This window comes from Lynx rufus, unplaced genomic scaffold, assembly GCF_022079265.1.
Source record: "Lynx rufus isolate CCGP_SWC_20201006 ecotype Redwood Valley unplaced genomic scaffold, mLynRuf1.p SCAF_2, whole genome shotgun sequence".
Classification (NCBI taxonomy): Eukaryota; Metazoa; Chordata; class Mammalia; order Carnivora; family Felidae; genus Lynx; species Lynx rufus.
Window position 1 is genome coordinate 47021910 of NW_025814834.1, and position 26907 is coordinate 47048816.

At 34.5% G+C, this 26907-nt stretch overlaps 1 protein-coding gene and 1 pseudogene across 2 annotated transcripts in view; one reads left to right on the top strand and one right to left on the bottom strand.

Annotated features, from left to right (window-relative positions):
* Nucleotides 1-936: 936 nt before the first annotated feature.
* Nucleotides 937-26907, top strand: part of TFPI (tissue factor pathway inhibitor) — a 69059-nt gene continuing 43088 nt past the window's right edge. The window contains exon 1 of one of the 2 annotated variants that reach the window (XM_047085003.1): nt 937-1193. The gene's annotated coding sequence lies outside the window, so the exon portion shown is untranslated. The remainder of the gene's footprint in view (nt 1194-26907) is intronic. The other variant, XM_047085002.1, reaches the window with a different exon arrangement.
* LOC124515925 (60S ribosomal protein L38-like) lies at nt 16713-17012 on the bottom strand (annotated as a pseudogene).

The following is a 26907-nucleotide window of genomic DNA, read 5'->3' on the forward strand; positions in this document are numbered from 1 at the left end:
CTCTGTCCCAAAAATAAAATAAAACGTTGAAAAAAAAATTAAAAAAAAAACAAAAACTGAGAACAAACTGACGGTTGATGGGGGGTGGGAGGGAAGGGAGGGTGGGTGATGGGTATTGAGGAGGACACCTTTTGGGATGAGCACTGGGTGTTGTATGGAAACCAATTTGACAATAAACTTCATATATTGAAAAAAAAAAGAAAACACTAAAGGTTAACCTCATGACAGCAACTTACAGCAGAACAATTGGACATATTTAAGAATTTACAAATTATGTGAAATAATATCATTACCATCATAATATAAACAATAGTAATAAACACAAAAATTTACATTTATTGAAGGTGCGTGTCTTAAGTGCTTTATATATGTTTATACGTATACATATATGTATTAATCCATTTACTACATATATCAAACTTAAAAACCTTTATTATTATTATGTTAGGGAAAAAGAAATGGATGCTCAGAGAGTTTAAATAATTGACCAAAGCTGCAAAACTAGCAAAGAGCTGAGGTTCAGGGTTCACAGCCCATCATTCTGCAATAGATAATTCTCTAATCCTAGGGAACTTCAGAAGCCCTCAGATTGTTTTCTTACATATACCAATAATGTGGATAAAATAATTTGAAGAAAAAACAAACTGGAAAAAGAGGTCATTTTATTAAGTAACAATGTAATAGTAAATATATATTGTAAAAATATATAGCTCTGAGGGGAAAAGTGTTTTTTTCTTTTTTTAACTGATTATAAAAAGAATCCTGGAAAGTGAAAGATATAGTTCTTCAAGAACAGTAATTCTGAATTCTGTTTCCTTCATTTTGTCCATAATAGAAAAGCCTTTCAAAGTGTTTGGCGAAATTAGCCTAAATACTATTGGAGTGACCTAAACAGGAAGCCTGGCTATTCCCAACTGCCTGTGATCTCTGAAACCAGCTCTGGGGCTCCCTCTTTGCTCCAATAGACAGGAGCGACTTTGGGCTACATAATCATCAAATTCTTACCTCGCCCTTCACTGCTAGTAGGATCAGATTACATTTCTTTCACTATTCTCCACTCCCCAGTTTCTTGATCTGTTTAAAAGAAGTAGAAAAGATAAATCTTCTCTTCAGTGCCTGGAAGGGAAAACAAAATAACCTCAACTCCGCTTTGAAAAAAATCTTTCCAAGAACTTTCTTCAGAGATTTGACTCGTGAGTACTTGGCAATATACTTTCTAGCCCATGAGAAATAACCTTTATTTATTTTTTCTTGGGAGAAAAACAGGGTACTGAGAGGTAAAGGCTGGTAGGGGAGGACCATTGTCTGTAACCCTATAAAGAAAATTGACTCTTCTCTGTAAACAAAGTAAACTCATATTTCAGTGCAAAATTAAGTTCTCAGCACTTTGCATTTAGTTCTAATGCAAATATATATGCAGTATATATTTATGCTTGAAGACCTTGAACATTTTTGTAAGAAGTTGGTGAGATGTAGTCTTTTTTGTAATTCTTAGCTTGTGGTAGCAATTTGTTACTAATTGTGTGTTTAATTGGAATTTTCTGAAGATTTGGTTTACTTTTAAATAGTATATATTAACATATAAAGAAATATGATTGAGAGACTCCCTGGCAGCCTTATGTTTAAAGAACCTTCTTCCATTACCTTTAATTGTTGGTAGTTAAAATGAAGCATAAACATTAGAATTCTTGTAAACTAAATTAAATATTTTATGCCTGTATTAACTAATCTCTCTAAGGAAATACTTTACAAGCCTTCGAAGAATAGAACTCACATTCTAAGATACTTAAATAAGAATATATATCATTTCACTATTTGTAGTACAATGATGTTAATTAAAGCAATAGATCACATACCTACATGATGTACTATCATATTCATGTTGGTTATGAAACATTAAAATTTGCTTCTGGTAGCCAATAAAAGCACATAATATGAAAGTACACAACCACCGAACTATAATGAGACAAAGTTATTTAACTATGGAAAAAGCTCATTTGTGTAAGTAATACCAAAAAATGAAGGCCAAACAGTGCCATGTAGGAAAAAAAGAAAAGATAAGCAACAGCCACAGTGTGACTCAGTGCTCTGGAAATTAGTCACAAAATGACTTTGTAAATTGTGTGATAAACACAGAGGGCAGAACCCAAGCAGGAAATCTACAGCCCAGAGAGTCATATTTTATGTATAAAGGCATAGTATTTACATCAGAAGGGAAACATGTCAATTTTGAGATACTGCAAAGTTTTTAAACCTAAGAAAATCCTTTCCTAAAACAGTTTTAGATTGTTTTTAATTCATCATTCTAGTGCATGATTATTTCAAGACATTTTATCTGTATCTCCTCTAATCTTTAAACTAAAAAATGAATACTGTCTTTGAAAATGTATTGGAGTATGCAATTTAATTCAGAGCCTATGGGTTAATAAAATTATATAAGATATTCATAGGGATCAAAGGGGTTAAATATTAATGTAAATACAGGTAATTAACATTATAGATGTAAAAGCAAAACTTTAAAATACTTGGAGAAGGGCACCTGGGTGGCTTAATCGGTTAAGCATCCAGACTTTGGCTCAAGTCATGATCTTGTAGTTCACAGGTTCTAGCTCTGAGTTGGGCTCTGTGCTGACAGCTCAGAGCCTGGAGCCTGCTTCGGATTCTGTGTCTCCCTCTCTCTCTGCCCCTCCCCCGCTCGTGCCCTGTCTCTCTCTCTCTCTCTCTCTCCAAAATTAAATAAAAACATTAAAAAAAATTTTTTAATTAAAAAATTAAAGAATGTTGTTGGAGAACTTTAATGACATACATATTACTGTTTGGTTCCTCTTTCCATTAGGTTTGCTGAATGGCACAAGTTTTGTTTTGTTTTTGTTTTTTTAAAGGTATGGTCTGATACCTTTAAGTATTTGTTTTACATTCAATAGACTAGATCAAAATGTGGCTCCTGTTCAAATGGATTATGCCATCAGTTGGTGCTTGCTGGTCTGATTGTAACTCTAGGCTTCACTTGCTTGTTGGTCATACAACTATTCTGACTAGAATCTTCTATCATAAACATTTTTGCTAAATTTAAAAATAAAATAATCTATGAAGTGGGAAATTGTGTTATTAAACTATACTTTTTATAATATTAATTTACTCTTCTCTTGAGAATTAATTTCCTGACCATTATTTTATCTATATTATTCAAATTCAAAAGATAATTGGACAAGATGAGTAACTACTGGAAGAAAAGGCCAAGTTCAAAAGGCTTTCCTTATTCTCAGAATACCTAGCAACTGACCAAATAGTAAATGCTATATATTCTTAAGAAATGGTTGGTTTAAATTCAGTGTCACAAACTTTTAAGACACATTTCAACTCAGATCACTACCTAATTAGCAGGAAAAAAAGTGCAAAGTAAAAATCTTTGCAAAATAAAAGAATAAAGGGCAGGAGAAACAATATGAAAAGGGAAGGGAAGTACTTAGAATAGGATTTTTTAAAAATACCTTATTTATTAGTATACATAAACAAGTTGAATGATAATATTGGTTAAAATAAGTTAATTATATCAGCAATTTATTTTTGCTATGTAGACATGATTTAAGAACTGTACTATAGGGGCGCCTGGGTGGCGCAGTCGGTTAAGCGTCCGACTTCAACCAGGTCACGATCTCGCAGTCCGTGAGTTCGAGCCCCGCGTCAGGCTCTGGGCTGATGGCTCAGAGCCTGGAGCCTGTTTCCGATTCTGTGTCTCCTTCTCTCTCTGCCCCTCCCCCGTTCATGCTCTGTCTCTCTCTGTCCCAAAAATAAATAAACATTGAAAAAAAAAAAAAAAAAAGAACTGTACTATAATTCACCTATTTCAGTAAAGCCTGACTCTAGCACCCTCCTGTTTTTGTTTTCCATCTAAAACATTTAACTTGGGAAATTAATTTACAGATTTGTCTTTTTAAAAACAAAAATGTTCTTTTGTTGTTGTTGTTAAAGTCTATTTACTTATTTTGAGAGAAAGAGAGAGAGTGGGAGAGGGTCAGAGAGAGAGGGGGAGAGAGAGAAAGAGAGAAAGAGAGAGAGAGAGAACTCCAAGCAGTCTCCTCACTGTCAGCACAGAGCCTGATACGGGGCTCAAAGTCACAAACCATGGGATTGGGACCTGAGCACAAATCAAGAGTCGGACAATTAACCCACTGAGCCATCCAAGAGCCCCTAAAAACAAAAAATATTCTTAAATGTATTATACCTTTTATAGAAATACACTAAAGCTATAATTTTTTGTTTGTGCCTTGGATATATCTGAATTCAAGAAATTGAGTGACTATTAAAGTCCTTGTTTCTGAATATTAAATTTCATCAAAATGAAGAAATGTTGCAAGTTATTCCAGAAAGTTCTTTCTCTACTAGGTCTCTGAAATCCTTCATGACTGGTTTCTTGGTGTGATGTATCATCGCCAGGAGCCCAGTCTTCCCACTACTCTTTTTTCCTTGTCTTCACTTCTTCTCCAAGTGGCGGGTGTCATGTAGAACCAAAGCTTAGGATTCAACTACCAAAAGGCTAAGGATGACCTAGTCATTGCCACATTTCTTCTTTCCAGAACCAATAACAAAAAGCACTGGATCCATGTCAAATTTGCTATGTTCATCTCTCTTCAGGACTTCCTTTGGGATCCTATGTTCTCTCTTAGTTGGAACAAACACATTTTAAATTTATTTTAAAAACAAAAGAGTAAAAGGACACCGTGATCCGTAGTAGAAGTGCCAGTGATGCAGTATTTCTATTCCAATTGTTCTGTCTGGTGGACCACAGTTCCCTGAGGTGACATGGACTTACTGCAAGGAATTCCCTAATCAAAATGTAATAATAGCATAGTAGCATTCTCTGGAGACTGAATAAATATTATATGTTGTTGATTAGACTATTTCAACATCAGAAATGTGAAAGTATCAATCAATAATCAATATGGCACTAATAAAATGTAGTGTTTTTATTACCAAGCATAATTTGCCACTGGCATCCTTCAACTGTACCACACCCTCAGTGCCACCACCACTCTGCTGCCAACCTCAGTTTATCTCTCCTCTTCATAATTCATATCAATATCTATCCTCGCCTCAAATCCCATAATATCCCATCTCTAAGCATCACCTCGTTCTTTACAAGACTTAAAAATGGAGTAAACTTTAGTAATGGGATGAGCCTTCAGAATAATAGTGTTTGTTGCAAACTTTTGATATTGTTAAAATCCATTTAGGAAACTTCAAATTATCTTACAAAATGAATCAAAATGATTATATTAAAATATCATATGCCTACTCTTGCTCTTTTTTGTGCCAACTATTTTCAAATATGCATGAATGTAAAATGAATGAATTTCTGATTCATACTACAAGAATGGACCTTGAAAGCATGCTAAAGTGAAATAAACCAGACACAGAAGAACATATAGCATATAGTTCCATGTGTATATCCAGAATAGACAAATTCATAGAGCCAGGGAGTAGATTAGAGTTTACCAGCATCTACAGGAAGGGATAAATGGTGAGTTACTGATTAATGCATACAGAGTTTCTGTTTGGAGTGATGAGAAATTTCAGCAGTTGATAGCAGAAATGATTGTACAACACTGTGAATGTAATTAATGCTACTGAGTTGTACACTTAAAAATGGTTAAAATAGGGGCGCCTGGGTGGCGCAGTCGGTTAAGCGTCCGACTTCAGCCAGGTCACGATCTCGCGGTCCGGGAGTTCGAGCCCCGCGTCAGGCTCTGGGCTGATGGCTCAGAGCCTGGAGCCTGTTTCCGATTCTGTGTCTCCCTCTCTCTCTGCCCCTCCCCCGTTCATGCTCTGTCTCTCTCTGTCCCAAAAATAAACGTTGGAAAAAAATAAAAAATAAAAAAAAAAATGGTTAAAATAGCAGGGGCACCTGCGTGGCTCAGTCAGTTAAGCCTCCAACTCTTAATTTCACCTCAGGTCATGATCTCATGGTTCATGAGCTTGAGCATGTCGGGCTCTGTGTTGACAGCATAGAACCTGCTTGAGATTCTCTCCCTCCCTCTCTCTCTCTGTCCCTCCCCAGTTGTTCGTTCTCTCTCTCTCTCTCTCTCTCTCTCTCTCAAAATTAGATGTTAAAAAAATGGTTAAAATAGCAAATTTCATGGTATATCTACTTTACCACAATAAAAAATAAAAACAGAAAACTATTAAAAAGAATTCAGTGTATGGAAACCAATTTGACAATAAATTTCACATTAAAAAAAAAAGAATTCAGTGTGAAGAATTCTAGATTCATGATAATATACCTTTTATATTTTCTCAATAGAATAAAAGTACAAATATTGTAATATTGGATACCTAAATTTTAAAAACTGAAAACAGGATCTTCCTGTTTTGTTTCCTGATGCAAACTGGAACCTATTTTTACCTGATATTGCTGTCCTGGAGGCTAATGTTTTTTATTCATATTGTCGTTTTTGGTTTTGGTATCAGGGTAATTCAGGCCTTACAGATTGAATTGGCAAGTACTCCTTACCTTCTGTTAAATTTTCTGGAGTAGTTAATGTAAAATTTGTATTGTCTTCTTTAAATGTTTGGTGGCATTCATCAGTGAAACCATCTGGGACTGAAATTTTCTTTGTGGAAAGGTTTGTAATTACAAAATTCAATAAAAAATAATTATAAGCTATTCAGATTATTCATTTCTTCTTGAGTGAACTTTGGCAGTTTGTCTTTCAAGAAATTGGTCCAATTATCTAAGTTGTCAAATTTATACGCATACGACTATTTCCTTATACTAGAATCTGTAATAATGTGAAACCTTCATTTCTTGATATTAGTGGTTTGTACATTCTCTATTCTTTTATCAGTCTATATTAAGATCTTTTCATTTTTCACTTGTTTGTTCATAAATAAAATGGACTTTTAGGCAATATATAATTTGGTCTTGATGCTTTACTCAATCGGGAAATATTTGCCTTTAAATTAGAGTGCTTAGAGCATTTATATTTGATGTGATCATTGATAGGTTTGAATTCATGTCTCTCACTTAGCTGTTGTTCTATTGGTCCTATCTATTTTTGTTTTCTTTTTTACTTACTTGGGGTCTTTTGAATTCAGTATTATGTATGATAATATTTTCTTGCCTTTGTTGGTTTATTTGCTATCATTCGTTGTTATTTTAGTGGTTGTTTGGGGGCTGAGAGTGTACATCTTTGACTCATCCCATTCTACTTTCAAGAGATGTTAAGCCATTTCTCTAATAGTACAAGAAACTTCAAACAGTGTACTTCTACTTTTCCTTCCCTGGCCTTTGTGCTATTGTTGCCATATACTTTGTTTCCTTACATGTTATAAATTTATTCTGGTTTCAATTAGTCATCTTTTTAAAATAAACTTTTTACTTAAATACATTTAGATTTACAGAAAATTTATGAAGCTAAAAAGACTAGCCATATGCTCCAAACTCATTTTATTAACATCTTATATTAGTAGGATACATTTGTCAAATTGATGAGCTAATTATCTTTTAAAGAGATTTAAATGTTAAAAAAAAATCTTTTATATTTGCCCATGTAGTTACATGCTCTGGCATCTTCATTCCTTTGTATAGATCCACATTTCCATCTGATGCCATTTGCCTTCTTAGGCACATTCCTTTCTTTCCAGGACTCCAATTACATGTATATTAATTAAGATGCTTGAAATACCTCAAAGCTCAATTATTTATACCAGTTGAGGCAAACATAATCCCAAATGATAAATGCTGTAGACGAAATTTATATTTAGCATTAGAATTTGGTCTTATAATCAGGTGAAAGTGGGTACATTATTCAGATTTCTATATATCTTATTGGAGTTCTGTGGTTTTAATCTCTTTTAGCATAGTTGTTCAGTCCATGAGGATAGGAAACAGGTACACAACAAAGAAATTATTGTGCATCCACATCCTGATGTTAATGTGCTTTCTCAAAAAATTGTGAGATAAGCAATTTATCTTAGAAACACCTAAACCTTTTTTTCAGTGCCCATAATTTTATTCCTATTTTAGTCTTCCCAGGATTAACCTTTTTGTGTATGCTTTGTATGTTTTCTCTTAAGGAATTACTGATGAATGTATCAACTAAAGAAAGATGTTTAATCCAGGAGAACTTAAATTAGCCACAATTCACATGGCAAGAGATTTCTTTTTTTTTAATTTTTTCTATATATAGTCAGTTCATTTAAAGCCATTTTAAGTTTGCATGCATTAATTAAAGCCCTTTAAAAAGTAAAAAGTCCTTGAAATACCATTGTTTGCCATTTCATTGTTGTATCAACATTACTCTCCCCACTACCACTTATCTGCATTCCATATCATCATCTCCATATTCAGAAACCAGAGACATACAACTGATGGTCTCTCCTTGTAGTAGGTACTGGACGCCTCAATTAAACAGAGTGAGTGGGCATCCACAGATGCCCAGAAATGTGCATAAAAAATATCTGTGCATGTGTGTATTTGTATCTTAGAAAGGAGTCTAATTTCCCTCAGATCTCAGTAGCTTATATCTCACCATGAAGGACATACCTGAGATGTGATTAAATATCTGAAGAAAACAGAATATAGAGTTAGGATCAAAAAGAGTATCAAGTAATAATATGTCCTAGAGAAGGCTAGATAAAGAAGTTATCTTTGTAAAGTTTTTTTTGAAGATTTTTATTTTTAAATAATCTCTACACCCAACGTGGAGTTTGAACTCACAACCCTGATATCAAGAGTCTCGTGCTCTACCAACTGAGACAGCCAGGAGCTCCTCTTCATAAAGTTTTTCGTGTGAGATAAGCCATAAAGTTATCCAACGAAAAAGAAATATTTGAGAAAAGATCTTTTTGAAAAGCCAAGGGAGAGATTAAATCATTTGTAGATATCTTTCAGTTCTATCATTATACTTGAAAAAGCAGACTCAATTTTTAATATCTTCAAAGCTGAGTATTAACTCAATATGCTTTTTATATATTAGGTCCTTTGCATGATACAAAAAGTATGCAATGCCATACAGTTTAATAATGTATAAATTAATTTAATTATTAATATTTAAAGTAGCTTACAAAAAAATCAAAACTCTGTTCTCTATTCTCAGAAAATTACAATCAAAGGAATTAAGTAGGGCATTTAACAAGAAGAGGTTATCGGATTCCTGATTATATGTGTACGTATTAGACTGAATTTGGATGGGAGAAAAAGAAATGACAATTTGGACAAACTAACTGGTTTTTATAAAAATGTAAAATAATGAGCATTCATTGAGGAGGAACCAAGAAAAACAGAGAACTATTTATTGGATCCTATGAGAAAAAAAAAAAAGTGGCACCAATTGCCTTTCATTCTCTGGGCCTACAGTTCTCATTCTCTTATGGGTTTGACATTTTAGAGTCTAAATTGAAGTAGCTGAAGATCAACATGCTAATGGTTCCTGGAAGTCCATGACTCAGCTCCCTGGGGTTTCCCTGTTCCTTTACAGTGGTGATTCAGAGAAGTTGAACTCAGGATGTCATCTAAACATATGGGTACAGTCACGAACAGCTGCAGTTTCAATCTGGAACTAAGCTCAGACACCTCCAGATAGTTTTCATTAGAGCACAAGCATAAATTCCAGGATTTTTCCATATGAGGACTTATTTCACCAGCAATTACTCTCACTGAGTGAGAAAACTGATCATTATCGGTTCACCATGTTTACTGTACTTCAGGATAAAATCTTTAGCTCATAGGGGCTCCTGGGTGGCTCAGTCTGTTAAGCATCCTACTCTTGATTTTGGTTCAGGTCATGATCTCACAGTTTGGTCCATGAGATGGAGCCCTGCGTTGGGCTGGGTGTTGACAGTACAGATCCTGCTTCATCGGGTTCTCTGTCTTCCTCTCTCTCTGCCCTTCCCCTGATTGTGAGCACTCTTTCTCTCAACATAAATAAATAGAGATTAAACAAAACTTTTAGCTAATATTTGGAACCATAATACTTTTCCAGTCAGAAAGAAAGTTACCTGCTTCTTCCTCTTCAAAGATCCTTCTAGCTGGACTAAGAATCAAATTGATGTGAGACAGATTAATGGAGAAAATAAAATTTAATATCGTATGTATGGGGAATCCATATAGACATGGAAATTCCAAAGACAGTCAGGCAAATGAAGTATATATGTCATCCCGAACTAGGGAGTCTGAGACTTCAGAGGAAAGGAATGCACTTCACAGAGCAATAAGAAGAACAGATGTTTGGTAATTAGATGCTTGCCTTGCCATACAAATCTTGAGGTCACTCAACATAAAATTCATCTCTGCTAGTAACCCTTATTCTGGGAAAGAAAATAAAAATTTCTCTCTTTTTTTAATTTTTTTACATTTATTTATTTATTTTTGAGAGACAGAGCACAAGTGGGGGATGGGCAGAGAGAGAAGGAGACACAGAATCCGAAGCAGGCTCCAGGCTCTAAGCTGTCAGCACAGAGCCCACTGTGGGACTTGAACTCACAAACCGCAAGATCATGACCTGAGCTGAAGTTGGACGCTCAACTGACTGAACCACCAGGTTATCCCAAAATTTCTCTTGAGCTCGTAAGGTGTTGATTGCCTTCAGCTCAGAATAATCATTACGCCAAAGTGGCCCATCCTGAGGCAGTCTGCTTGGGGCCCCCCACACCATCATGGGCTAACATTTTGCTGTCCTTTTTTCATATAAACTAAGATAAGCAGAAGCAGAAAATTGAGAAGTTTCTAATATATTTGTCTAAGCAGAGACAAAATCTGTGATGACGGGAGACTCTGAGGGGAAATTAGAAAACTTGACCAGACTTTAGTTATTGATTCTTGAAATAAAAAAAAAGGTAATATCAACCTGAATTGCATTAGCTATGAATCAAAGTTTTAATTTGAACCCTATTAGGAGGGTCTCAACCATTTTTCTGTGTCTTTCCAAAGTACATATACCCTCTGATCATAGATGTTATATTCAATGTGAGTTAATAGATTCATTAGAATTAATACAGTATTTGTATAACCAAAAGATAATAGATGATAGATATGTTGATAGATAAATAGATAGATAGTTATATAGAGAAGCAATGGTCCTGCAATACCATTTTCCTATCTTACTCTATAATGGGTACCTAGAAAAGCAAATATAAAAAGTAGGAAAAATAGAAGCAACTGTAGATCTTCCAGTATTGTTCTCTTTTTAAATATGGATGTTGATAATAATAGAAAAAAAACACAGTTAATATATTCAGTTCTTTCTCCTCACAGCTGTATTTATTGTATTCATTTGTATCTTTTCTATTTCCTTCTATTTGAAGCTATTGGCTTCAGTAGTTAAGCAGAACTGAATTCTCAGAAACCTCCATTTTGATTTGATACAGAATACCAACTTTTGTCTCCCTCCTCCTGCTAAAGAAAAGACATGAATACAGTATGTTGTGAAACGCTTTGCTTTTAAATAAACTTAGTATGGGAAGCAGAGTTACTCTGATAAGGAAAGATAAACTCAAAGAAATGAATGACATCTACTTCTGAACAGCAAAAAAAAAAAAAGTCTTACAAATTTAACTGTAAAATCTAGACAATATAATTCCACGCATATTGTTCTAAAACTCTTTTGGTAATCATGGGTAAATATATAACAAACAATCTTTGGCATTATTTCCTCTATTATGAGTTTCTACGTGATTTCTCTTTGTTCATTATATTTTTAGTATTTGAAGATTTATATCATATTTTCTTCAGACTTGACTTACAGATTTTTAGAAATATTTATACATATTTACATTTTCCCGACTCATAACTTCTAATTATCTCTTTATTCTCCTCTCTCCCTGCCCATCACTTCTCAATTTTCCTTCTCAATTTCCCAGCTCTCTGTTCTCTCTTAACTAGCAATAAGAATTAGTATTTCTTAGTATTATTTAAAGGGAGATTATTTTTCCTCTTTAAATATGTAAACAGAAAAATTTTTAAAGATTTTAAATTGTTTTAATTGATGAGTTTCTTCTTGACTTATTTTACTTATAGGACATAGGTCCAAAACAGAGAATAAAAATCCCCTAGTTAGAACTTGATGAAACGTTAGTTTCTAGAGATTGTAAATAACCTGAAATCCACTTTAGGGGAAAAAAGAGGAAGATATTTGCAAGAACAGTGGGTCTTTCTTGCACCAGTTGCCTTTTCCTTGAATGTTCGCAATTCCCATGTTTGAATTGAAGTTCTGCCAATTTGCAAATGTAAGACTTTGGGGAGGTCTGTTTGTGGTATTCAGTTTTCTCCTTAAAAAATACCTATCCCTATGGTTTCTTTTATCTCTAATAGTATATAATTGTATCATCATGCTCTCCATTTCAGTTTTTATTTTTGGGTTATAACATGAAGATATTCGCTCTTTCTCCCTACTGTCACCATTTCCTTTCTATGGGATTGTCTTTACTTTTTTCTTACATTATACATGACAAGCAGTTAGGCTCACACAGTGAACAGCTTTTAATGTATTATTCTTAGAAGAAACTCTCCAGCTTTATAAAATCATATGTGACAACTGCTTCTGAATGTAAAAGAGAGTAACAACGTTTTTTATCAATGAGATTGTCACAATCTAAAACACAGATAAGTGTTATGATGTGACCTATTAACTAACATTAGGGAATTTCACATTACACAAGTCTCCGGAAATATGACTTCCTGTAACAGGAGCCAGATCTAGTAGATGTTTCCCTAGTGGACTGCCAGTCTTTAAGTAAACACGAATAAAGTCAATAGTCTGCAGTTATTTCAGGATGTGTTTTGTTGTTGTTTTATTTTTGAATCACCCTGTGTTTCTAATATTAATTTACTTATCAGGTCAGAATGTTTTGCTTCATTGTTTTCCATATTTTATCTTTACCCTGGGTATATTTCTAAAACATAATCTAAAAATTTGACTCTTGTAGGGGCGCTGACTGCTCCCCCAAGCATCCTTTATCAAAACAGTTGAAAAAAATTGGTTAATAAGCAGTTTGTGAAAGTAATAAAAGCAAAATAACTCTCAGGTTACATTTGGCTGGGTGTAGGACAAAACCACAGCCAACTAGCTTAGATAATGAGGCTACTTATTTCATTATATTATCTTACTGTACAAAGCACAGAGGTAATATGCTTCAAGACCAGTTAATTCAACACAAATCCAGGTTCCCCTGTTATTTTATTTCTATCATTTATAGCAGGCAGTCTTTATCTCAGGTAGGTCTCAATATTATAAGATGATTGCTTCAGTCACAAGCATCACATAAAGACAAATGGACAGACACACCATGTGGCCTTTTCCATGTGGCTCCATTTAAAGCAAGAATCTTTTTCAAAAGTACATAATCTCGAACCCTGGGAAAATAGCATACTTTCTTTCTCATATCATTGGTCAGAAACTTATCATATAGAAATAATTAAACCAATCACCATAGGGGAAGTGGAATCACTACGATTAAAGTGGAGTAATGAAGTTTATTATTTATAAATTTATTCCTGGAGTAGACATAGGCTATCTTTCCCTGAGATCTAGATTTTGAACATTTTCGGCTTACTAATATCGATAAAAAGTGGTTACAAATGGTTGTTCAATATGAAAACAAACAAGAAAACTGAAACAATTTAAAAAGTTAAAAAAATGACAAAAAGATATCCATATTCTCACTAGCCTAATATATTTTCCCTTTTTAAAACATATTTTTCTGCATGAACATCAATTTTAGCTGATCTTAAAATTGACATATATTTTTTGTATTCAGCTTTTAAAATTCATATTATCATGATTATTCCCCCACTTTAGCTTCTAGTCATTAACATTACCAATTTAACTTTGTGTAATATTACATCTGATAGATGGATGTGTCACCATATCTGATAATTATCATAACGTTGTATATCTACATTAAAAATGTAACATTTTTATACTAAAATAAACATGAGTGTGCATTTAGCCATTTTCATATATTTAAACTTCCAAGTATGTGATATTGCTAGCATAACGTATCATCTACATTTTTTTGAAGAAAGAATGTACACATAGGAAAAATTATTTGTGGATGATTAAATAGCAAACCACTTACATGTTTCCTCTTGCCAACACTCCTCAAAGTCTTGCCCTTGTGGTCTTTTATCTCTGTCCAATTGATAAAATCCAACTCTGGATCCTTCAAAAGTTTATTTTTGATATCTAGAGAGAAGGAGCACTGATTTTCAGAGGCCAATTATTATGAATTTATAATTTTGGATCCCAGAGGTCCAGAAATCCTTTAACAAGAAATTTTCAATACCTCCTTTTATTTTGTCTAGAGAAGGTGTCAAACTCTCACATTTTTAAAAATCCACTACTACTTGACATTTTGAACAATCTCAATCTCTTATTCACCTAGAAAACTGAATCACAGCAACAACATCTACTTTCTATTTGCTCTTCAACAACTCCTTCACAAAATACATACATGTACATACACTCACACATCTGAAAATGTATCATACCTCCCCAACCCCCCAAAAGAATACTTCTCATTTTGAAACAAATATTTATTTATTATTTTTGAGAGAGAGAAAGAGCACAAACAGGGTAGGGGCAGAGAGAGAAGGAGATAGGACCTGAAGCCACTCAGTGCTGTCATTAGATGCGGGGCTTGAACCCTGATGCGGGGCTTGAACTCACGAACTGCTGGGAGATCATGACCTGAGCCAAAGTCAGATGCTTAACTGACTGAGACACCCAGGTGCCCCCACCTCTCATTTTAATGGAATATACTCTTTTCTTCAGGTCTAAATTTAGACCCTCTTCATCTGTTGCCCAGGATCTTCTATTCATGTTATAGGATCCTCTATTCATTTTTTTTTTCTGCTTTAGTTTTTTTCTCCCTCTCTCTAATGGCAGAAACGTATAAAACTATACCCTCAAGAGAAGTTACCCTTTACTTTTCTTATTTTTCCGGATACATTCATGAAATGATACCCTAACTTGCTGTGTTCACAGCCTCTATTCCAGTTCCTTCGACAGCTCACCTGCCCACACAACTATATCAAATCTTTTGTCATTCTGCAAGGGTACTGACAATGTCATTGACACTAACCACCATGCCTTCCTTTGAACCCTCTGTGCTTCAGACATTGTCAACCTGCAACACTTTCTTGAAGTGCCTCCCTTGGCATCCATATCACTATAGCTTCCCAGGTTTCCTCCTGCTTCCCTGGCCATTTCTTAGTCGTCTTCTCAGACCTTTTTCCTCATTCTCATTCTTTGGAGTTTAGTTCTAGGGTATTCCTTTCTAATCCTCATACTCCCCTCATAGAGTCACAGATTACATGAAATTAAAGTTTGTAAAAGGAAGAATGTCCGCTCCTTAGCAAGTGCTATACAAGTATGTGTTAAAACTGTTTCATCCACTACACAGAAGAAATTATCATTTATACTTTGATTTTCACATTTCTTTTTTTTTTTTAAGTTTATTTATTTATTTTGAGAGAGACAGAGACAGCGTGAGTGGGGCAGGGGCAGAGAGCAAGGGAGAGAGAGAATCCCAAGGAGTCTCCATGCTATCAGCACAGAGCCCAATGCGGGGCTTGAACTCATGAATCTGTGAGATCATGACCTGAGCCGAAACCAAGAGTTGGACACTTAACCGACTGAACCACCCGGGTGCCCCTGATTCTCACCTCTGGCAGAGATGTCTGTCCTGAGCTCCACATGTATGTATTAGGCTTCTTATTTCATGGCTCCAATGAATGTCTTACAAAAACTTCAAACTCAAAGTGCCTCAGACTGAATTCATCACCTTCCTAAGGCAACAGGTTCTTTTTCTTTTTAACTCATTACCTGGAACCATCCACTGACTTTTTGTTAACTCAGAAACTATCATTGTCCTTGATTCTTCTCTCTCCTCACTTTCCATGTAATTTTAATCAACAAATTATCTTGAATTTATTTTTTAATTTCCTCACAAATCAGGCCACTTCTCCCAAACTCCACTTCCAATGATACTACATATCATAGACAGCTTTCATTTTAAAATATTATCTGGAAGCTTCTGGGTTTTCTGATATTCCAGAATATACTTAAACTGACTCCATAAAAACTTCCAAGTGTACATGTTAGGAGGACTTCTTAGTTTCATGTTTTATATTTTGTGCGTGTTTGGGAAACATTTGTGATGTTATGACATGAAGTATGGAGGATACATGTAATAATGCTTGATAATTTTTATATATGATAATATATTGTTTCGTTGGGTCACACTGTGCTTCAAAATCTAAGGCAATCTGAACCTGCCATTATTTGATCCTGCCCCTTACATTTATTTCATGTTTTCATTAAAGGTATATTCTTTCCTTTAAATAAAATTTATTATATGAGTTTTCCTTTCATTAAACTTTAATGTATAACATTTCTTGTACATTTTGCTTGCTCTTTATCCTAATTTCTCAAGTTTTCTTCCCAAGACTTCAAAGGTTTTTGATATTTCACTTTATCTAGGATGTGTTTCCCAGATAGTACCCTTTCCAGTTTACAACTCTTACGTTATTAAGAGTACTAATCATCTAATACTGAGTATATAGCTCAACTCTGATGTTCATCATAGTGTGATATGATTTGACATACTGTGTTTTTTCACCTTATTTTGCAATTTTCTTTTCGAGAGAAGAGTCTTTTTCTTTTTCTTTTCTCTTCTTTTCTTTTTTTTTTTTTTTTTTAGAATTTTTAAAATTTTAATACAGTTCAAATCAGTGTGCCGGGTTCATTTCAGCTCCTTTACTGCCAAACCTGGGGGCAGGGACTGCTTCAGTTTCTCTGCCTTCTCTTGTGATGACCAAAGTGTAAAGGTATCTGCTGCATCGGACTTTAAACTTCACATTATCCTTATTATTATTATTTTTTTTAATCTTGACGGAGGAGAGATCTAGAACAGTCCATGAAGAAAGCAGAATGGTGGCTGCCAGCGAACTAGGCACCCTTCCGCCTGGTCATGAGCAGAAAGTCCTTGATTTCTTCGATTTTGTGAGGCATGGTTAGGAGGGGCACAGGCGAGTGCACAGCAGGCAGAGTGGAGAGAAAAGTCTTAATCTAACTTACTTTGTTTAGTATCAAGCTAAACTCAAATAGTTTAAGGATTATAAATGAGAATGCTGATGAGGTATGATGTTTGGTGATATTGAAGATGTCAGGAATTCTCTTGAAAACAGTGATTCAAACAATGATTCTTTGAATTGAGGATAAACAAGATCTTTTTTTTTCCCCCCACACTCAACCCCCTTCCATTTTTTTTTCCTCGTTGCCTGAATTGGGATAAGTCACATTTAACATTCTGAAAACAAATGTGGCCATTTCTTTGGTTCTTTACTCTCATCAAACTTTAGGCTGTACTCTGGAGATATCTGCTACTTCTGTACACATTGGAGTTTGCAGGGGTGAAATTTTGCTAAGGAAAGCCCACTAAGGCCACGCATTCTGTTACGTGTGTTTTCCACATATTATCTTTACTCAAAATCAACACAGATTATAACCTGTTCTAACCCTTTATTTAGCAGCTAAAAACCTAGAGTTGCATGGATGTTTAAAGCTTTTTCCTAGTTAACAACTAGAAAGAACCAGATTGATGTTCAAAAGGCATCTTGTTCCTCTCTTATGTCCATTCTTTTCACTTTATTTTTTGCAGTCTTACCCTACATATGAAATAACATTAATATATTTGTTTGCTCTCTCATCTCTTTTATCCCTTAATTTATTTTGAAAGAAAATAGTATACCAGAGCAGATGCATATATTTATTATTACCAATCTTTACTTTGCATCTTCATACTTTGTAAAATATTTCTCTATTTTGGTCACAGACATCATACTGTCCACAAAGACAGTCACTTTTTATTGCAGTTCAAATGAGTGATTGGTAAAGTTTAAAGGAACACATATACACTCTCACACATAACACACATACACACCATTTAGTCAAAGACAAAGAAATACACATTTTTATAAGCCCCTGAAAAAGGTGTATATTGGAATTATATACCTGAATGGCAATTTACACACGTGCAAATTCTTAAAAATGTACAAGATTTTGTCCTAATAATTCCTTAGCCTGTGAATGTACCAAAAAGGAATAGTGAAGGAAATTTTAAAATGTTAAACTTCAAATATATTTATTACATTGATGTTTGTAATGTTTGTGATAACTTAATTTTCTAATTGGCAACATAAATTCTAAAACAATAAAAAATAAAATATTATACAGTTATTAAATGAGGTTATATAGGTCATTTTAGAGAGATACCTATATCCTCATGTTCAATGACAAAGGAGGTTACCAAAATACATATGTGCTGTGATTATTCACGTTTCCGTAAATATTAGCACACATATACATACACTAATACACACATGTTCACATATATCTGAAATCATATGCACCAGTGTTTTTTGTTTTGTTTTGTTTTCTCTGAGTGTGTAGGTTGATGGCTATTCTAGGATTTTCTTCTCCTGTCCTTTATGTTTTATGATTTGTTTTTAATTTTTTTTGACGTTTATTTATTTTTGGGACAGAGAGAGACAGAGCATGAATGGGGGGAGGGTCAGAGAGAGAGGGAGACACAGAATCCGAAGCAGGCTCCAGGCTCTGAGCCATCAGTCCAGAGCCCGACGCCGGGCTCGAACTCACGAACCACGAGATCGTGACCCGAGCTGAAGTCGGACGCTTAACCGACTGACCCACCCAAGCGCCCCTATGTTTTATGATTTCTTAGAAATGAACATGTATTACCTACCTTCCCCAGTTAAGAAGACCGTTTTAATTTTGTAAATATTAATAAGATCAGTTGGTCAGAAAATCATCAGTCTCTCAATAATACTCTCCCTCTTTAAATGAAGGTGTTTATTAAATCTATTATAATTAGTAATACATCGTCATAGTATATTTTGCCTATGGCTCATACTATCTTAACAATACCAAACAGAATGCTTACTTTATTTTTAAAAAAAAATATTTATTTGAGATATAATTGACATATAACTTTGTGTAAGTTCAAGGTGTATAACATGTTGATTTGATACATTTGGAAACTGCAATGTGATTATTACCATGTTAGCTAACATCTCCATTGCATCACATAATTATCACTTGCTTTTTGTGGTGGGAACAATTAAGTTGCCTGTTAACATCTTTGAAATTTATAAAATAGTATTGTTGTCTATAATTATTACATTGTGCAATAGATATCCAGGATTTTTTTTTTATCTACCAGTTGCAAATTTGTACACTTAAACAACATTTCCCCAATTTTCCCACTCCCATCCTCTATTAACTACCTTAGAATGCTTGCTTTTCATTTGTGCAGATATATCACTTAGATGAAAACTAAGTGATAATACTATGTTTTTTCTAGATAGAATCAAACATAAATGAAATAGACAATTTCTAAACGGTTTTATTAATAAAAAATGTTGCATTTTTCCCATTGCAGAGATGGGGAAAAAAATAAAATTTCGTTACTTAAAACTTATAAGCTTATTATAATCATAGAAGTTATGATGAAAGAGGAGTGAACTATAGATATTTCTGAATGAAAAAATTAAATTGGTATCATGAAAATATTTATAATCAAATAATTGCAAAATACATATAGAAACAATTTCTGTAGATACATCTTTCATTACTTTTCTGTTGACATTTTTTATAACAAATATAAAAAGAAACTGACACCTAACCGACTGAGCCACCCAGGTACCCCATTAGTGATTATTTTGTTATTGTGTAAATATTTCTGCATCAGTCTATCCGTAAATATGGGAAGTTGGCTTTTGACCCAAACCTTAGCTAACCGCATTCAATAAGGGCACAGGTCAAAGCCTTAGGAAAAAAAAAAAAAAACTGGCGGGAGGGGGTCCCTTATACTTGGGAAGAGGACACAAAAATTCACCCAGTAGCCAAAGATTGAATGAATAGATTAGAACAAGTCACACAAAGGAACCACAAAAAAGGTACTTGAAAATCTTTAAAGCATCATATTTTCTTTTTTCCCCAAATTTTAGAGGAAATAGAAGACACATATACAAATCTAAAAAAAAAAAAAAAATCTTGGCTAAAGACCAAAGTTGAAAACAGCAGCAAACTCCTATTTTATTTGAGCCTTATTTCAAGCACATAATTATAATTAGCTGTAGAATTATTTGGGATTCATATTCATATTGTAGACTGAGTCTTCATTTAGATTTTCTCCCTAGATGCCTGCTTTTAAGCTATTTTCTTACATTGGTTAATCAATTATACTTGTAGGATTAGCAACCAGAGAAACTGGTTTTTATACTGTAGTTCCTTTGGTGACATTGCCTGCTCATAGTCTTCAATTCACAATAAAGGTAATATTTCAAAGGCAAATAAATACAGACAGATATAAGTAATTGACATATTGGATAATATTTTCCTGAATTGTATTTAGTCTCTATCCCATAAGTCTTGTTTACTTTAAGGAACCTTTGGGAAAGCTGAGGATCTAGTCTTGCTTCTGTCACTTACTAGCCATGTGATGTTGGAAAATAACTCATGTATCTCTAACATAAATTCAGCATACCTGTGCCATTGGCTGTATAGCATTATTGTCCAGATACAGTGACCTAATAGATAAGAAAACACTTCAAAAAATGATAAGACTTTATTTTAAAATGATGTTTTATAAATGCTGTATCTTTGCACTTCTAATATTTCTTTTTTTTTTTAACTTTTTAAACATTTATTTATTTTTGACAGACAGACCACAAATGGGGGAGGGGCAGAGACACAGAGGGAGACAAAGAATCTGAAGCAGGCTCCAGGCTCTGAGCTGTCAGCACAAATCGCCCTGACATGAGGCTCGAACCCATGAACCGTGAGATCATGACCCAAGCCGAAGTCGGACACTTAACTGACTGAGCCACCCAGGCACCGTGCACTTCTAATATTTCTTAAAACAAATGTGGTGTATATTCCCTATAGCCAGAATCTCATCACATTTTATCTAATTTTAACCTTATTTCATAGATAAATAATCCTGATGCCAAAATAATGCTTATAATGATGACTCAGTGTTCCAAGAATGTGGACCTGGGGTTGGTGGGGGGGGGGAGTTAATAAAGAGATAAAGAAGGCTCTGTACAGACTTGTTAGAATTTATTATGTGGCAAATGTGCAGTCATACAGCCTTAGACCTCTCTTGAGAAGACACCCAAACATTTGCATTCCCACAATGTATTTATTAAAAAAATATTTTTTGCCTGAGAAAAGTCTGGCTCTGAAATCTCTTACTGAGATTATGCAAGTTCAGAAACTCTCCATCCAGGAACAAGAGTTGGAAGCCTATTAAAAATAGTTTAAAAAAAAAACCATTTCTGGACCCTGGTCATTATGAATATTTGGAAATTTTCCATTGAAAATATTACTCATAAAAAATGACCTTCAAAACATACAGAGAAAATAGAAAACTATAAAAATCACTGGAGGGTTTTTATCTTCCCCTTCTCTCACCATAAGTTTTATTTTAATTCTCTATTTCTTCATTCATTATCCTTGGTGTTAGTGTGCAGCAAACTCACCCAAAATGTGAAAGAGCCAAGGAGGCACATAGATTAAAGATAAAAGAAGGCCCCAAACTTTAGTGGGCAGAAAGGTAGCCCCCAAGGGATCAGCCAAATTGAGTGGATGGCAGTAATAAACACCAAGAGGATAACAACGTTAGCGACTGCTGAGCAGAAAATTGGAGTTATTCTTCAATCTATTTTTTCCTCTTTTCTGGTTGTCAGGTTTCTCTGTCCTGTCTTTCATTGATACACCACAAAGAAGCAGCCAAAATGAAATTCCTACCTTTTAGACATAGCAAAGTATGCAATGATCTTGCAAATTAACAGTAAAACTTTAAAAAAGAAGTTCAATAATATGTGAGCTCGGAACTTTAAATTATATAAGCACCGTGCTGATAATACACAACACAATTATACAATATGAAATTTTTCCAGATTAATTTCAAGATGACAGATCACAGAAGATAACAAGAAAGAGTGCATTCCCGGAACTAAAGGTAGAATAGATCAGTAACTGTCTACATATTGTTTCATGTCTTTCCCAAAATTATGTACTAGAAATCTAATGCTGTAATTCCAGCCTACTCTTAGTGTCTTCCATTCTCTGTGAGCTTTTCGCTCTTTGAATCCTGCCGTAAGTTCTCATTCACATCAATGTCCATTGCCATTCCTTTTGAGTTCTCTTCCAGTCATCAAAGCCAAATTGCCAACATATTTCTAGCTCCACTTGACTGCGATCCTTAGAATATTCACTTTACCTTAAGATCTGTACTGCTCATCTTCTAATTTGTAGCCCAGGAATTCTTGGCTTGCATACTAACCAAATCAGTACAAAAATATTTCTCAGCTTCTCCCTAATCTCTTTCCAAATTAGTGCTATGCTTTCAATTATTTTCTAGACCTTCATAGAATCTGAGATAACATTCTCAAGGAAGAATAAGCTCCATGAATATTGAGCTTCGGTTTTTTTACAGTGCACCCAACATGATGTCAAACATTACTTATACAAATTATAATAACTAAAATTTACTGAAGCAGTCACCATTCTAATTCCTTTACATTTAATCCTCACATCCAGTGAAGTAGGTTCTAGCAAAATACCCAATTTATAGATGAGTACACAGAAGCAAAGAGGGGATAAATATATTATCAAATTCACATAATTGGTCAGTGACTAAACTGGTATGTGAAGTTTTACAGTCTGTACTAGTTTGCCAGGGCTGCCAAAACAATATCCCATAGACTGGGTAGCTTAAACAACAGAAATTTATTTCCTCACAACTCTGAAAGCTAGAAGTTCAAGATGAAGGTGTCAACAAAGAGTGGTTTCTTTTGAGGTCTCTCTTCTGGGCTTATAGGTAGTAAGTCTTTCCTCTGTGTGTATCCATATCCTAATGTTTCCTCTTTATATAAGGACACCAGTCATATTGGATTAGGGCCCACCTCAATCTCATTGATCCTTAATTATGTCTTTAAAGGCCTTATCTCAAAATACAGCACAGTCTGAGTTACTGGGGGGTTAAGATACCATATGAATTTGTAGGGGGACGCACTGAGCCCATAGCACAGTCTCACTCCAGACTCCTTCTGTTAACCACTAAACAAACCTATAAAAGAGAAAAGGCAGAAGGGAGATGGGGAGAGAGGAAGGAAGGAAGGAAGGAAGGAAGGAAGGAAGGAAGGAAGGAAGGATAGCAGGAAAAACAGAAGAGAAAGAGAAAAAAAGAAAGAAGGGAGGAAGGAAAGATATTACTTGGGATCAGAGCATGGGACATTACTTGGATTGATTTGATGGCTCTTGGTTTCCATAAGGGATATAGTCATCTCTACCACAGTGATATAATTGCCAAGCAGAATAACCTTGTAGGCAGCCAGAAGCTGGGTACTTTATAGACATTGCTGAAGACAGAATTCCCCAATTCTTGGGAAGACAGCTTGGTATGGTGATATGACCATGAACTCTGGAGTTACAGAAACAGGGATGCAAATATTAGTTGTCTCATTCTATTTGGAAAAATCATACTTCTTTTCTGAGCCTCAGTTTTCTTAAGATGGGTATAATATTTCATGTAGAATAAGATTATTTTTGGGGGGGGTGAGGACAGAAGGAGAGAGAATCTTAAGCAGGCTCCATGCTTAGTGTGGAGCCCAAAATAAGGCTCAATTCCATGACCTGGGATCATGACCTGAGCCTAAATCAAGAGTCTGATGCTCAACTGAACCGCCCAGGTGCCCCATATTTTTTAAAAGGATTGTAGTTGATAGAAAGTTCATAGATAAGCCTATATCCTCAACAAGTAAAAATCTCAAGGTTGTTCCCTTTTCCTTTCCATTTTTGGCTCCTCACTTCCTAGATTTATACTGACTACTTCCCTTTCTTTCACATAATCTCTCAAGAATATTAATATCATAATAGTGAAATAACAATATATTTCTTTCACCTAATTATCTCTTTTCTAAGTACACTTTTTAAAAATGTTTATTTGTTTATTTTGACAGACAGAGAAAGAGCGGGGGGAGGGGCAGAGAGAGAGGGAGAGAAAGAGTCCTAAGCAAGTTCCACATTGACAGTGCAACATGAGGCTTGACCTCAGGAATCATGAGATCATAACATGAGCCGAAATCAAGAGTCAGGCGCTTAACTGACTAAGCCACCTAGATGCCCCTCTAAGTTCACTTTTAGGCATCCCTCCTACACACTACCATCGCTTTGGATTGGGTGTTAGCAATTGCTCTTTTTCCTCCTTTGATTTGGAAAATACCTGCCACTTAAGTAAAATTTTATAAACATGAAATCTAGTCTATTCATGTTATATTTTCCTTTAAAAATTTCCTTTTATACAAATTTTTCAACTGAAATATTTCATACTTCCGGAAAAGTAGAGTATGCAATTTAAAAAAGACAATTACATTTAGAAAAAGAAATATGGATGAATGACCACTCTATCACATTTGCTGCTAACCCCTCTTTATTATTTTTTGTGTGTGGGAGTGGTAGAAATAAATAAAACTGCATGGATATATCCAAAGATCCATACTATACCCTAATTTTAGCTCACAAAGTATACTCAAATTAATTCACTTATTTATCAAGTATTACTTTGTCATTTTTTGGGCATCAAACATAGAATGTGAAAGTTGCATAAAGTGTCTATGCTCACAATGGAAAATGCTTTACTGTTCAAGGCAGTGAACATGTATACAAATAAATATGTAAGTGGTGATAAGTGTTATTCAAAAAAACAAAGCAAGACATAACTAGTAGGAATGTGAAATGGTGCAGCTGATTTGGCAGTTCCTTAAAAGATTAAACAAAATTACCGTATGATCCAGCAATTCCACGCCTAGTTATATACCCAAGAGAAATGAAAACATATGTCTGCACAGAAACTTGTACACTAGTGTTCATAATGTTATTCATAATATCCCAAAAGTGGAAACAACACAAATGCTCACTGACTGATAAATCGATAAATTATGGTATATCTATACAATCAAATATTTTCAGCAATATAAAGAAATGAAATCCTGCTTTATGCTACAGCATGGATGAACCTTGAAAACATTACGCTAAATTAAAGAAGCCACACACAAAAGGCCATTTAGTGTATTATTCCATATATATGAAATATCTAGAGTTAGGTGATATATAGAGACAGAAATTAGATTAATGGTTACCTACAGATGTGGAATGGGGAAACTGGGAAGGGAGGAGGTAATGGCTGAAGGGTATGGAGTTTCCTTATAGGTTGATGAAAATATTCTAAAACTGATGGGGGCAGTGTTTGTACAACTCTATAGATACACTAATAGTTACTGAACTATTGCATTATTTTTAAAAATCAAATGTATTAAAAATAAAAATTGTTGCTCAAGATACTTATATGAAAATGAAGAGCTAAGCCATAAACCAAGATAAAATATTTATAATGTATATGTTTGGCAAAGAATTTATGTCTATAATAGGTACAGAACTTCTACAGTTCAGTAATGAAGAGACAAAGAAGCTTAAAAAAGAAAAACCAGGTTATTGGGATAGAGAATGATGAGGTACTGGTGCTGGTTACTTTTTAAATATGGTGCTCTAAGAAAATCTCTTGGAGGAGAAGATATCTGAAAAGGGTACCAACTAAAAGAAGAGAGTTTGCTAATCCAGTATCTCAGAAAAGCGTATTCCCATGACAAGAAATAGTGGTTTTGGGGTTTCTGGGTGGCTAAGTTGGTTGCGTGACTCTTGAATTCAGCTCAGGTCATGATCCCAGGGTCATGGGATGGAGCCCTGCTTTGGGCTCCCCACTGAGCATGGAGCCTGCTTGGGATTCTCTCTCTCTCTGCTTTCCCCTCTCCCATCCTTCTCTCAAATAAATTAATTTAAAAAAATCGTAGTTTCAAAGTCTTAAACCTAGAAGTTGTATGGTTTGTTCAAGAATTAGCAGTTTCAGTGAGGCCAATGGATTAGTAGGTAGTGTCCATAAAGCCAAGCAATTACAGGAAAGACAGGAAATAAAATTGAAGGGGAGCTGGAAATGACTTATTGGGCACCCTTTCCCTTGGTGAAATGACCCTACCTCACGATGATGATGATGGTATAGCGAAACATTTCCCAGCTCCTGTCTTATATTTTTAATTGCCTTTATACAGGCCCACTTAGAAGACATAACCTTCACATACAATCTGTCCAGACTGAATTCATCCCTGATATGCACACCAACACTTACATTAATTTCCCTATTTCTATGATTACACAACAGTTTACTCAGGATGTGCTTGAATTCTCTGCCCTTCATATCCTGCATTTACTCACTCAGTTTTATCAATACTTAAAAAGTCTCTCCTACCTACCCTTTTCTCTGTGGTTCCACGGACAACTCCCTGTTCATATTTTCAATCTGATCTTCTGCAACATTCTAGCTGTTAATTCCTTAAACTTTGGCCTTTTGACATGTTTCCATATATGCTGGATTTTATTAAAGCACAGATCACATCGTGCTTTTTAATATTTTTCTGGTTCAGAAAATCTACTGACTTTTCCTTAAATGTAGCATTATTTGTCAAAGTATTTCCCCAAAATATTTTATGGGACAATAGTCCCATATAAATTTGGAAATGCATTTACTATATTCTCTCATAGAAAATACAATTGTACATTACCATAAGGATCCTATGAAAGTCCTACAGTTGAGAAACCTTTATAAGTTTTTTAATTCTGACATAAATATATATATATATATATATATGTGTGTGTGTATATATATATGTGTGTGTGTGTGTGTGTGTGTGTATGTATATATATATATATATATATATATATATATATATATATATATATAACAACTAATAACACGTTGCCTAACTCA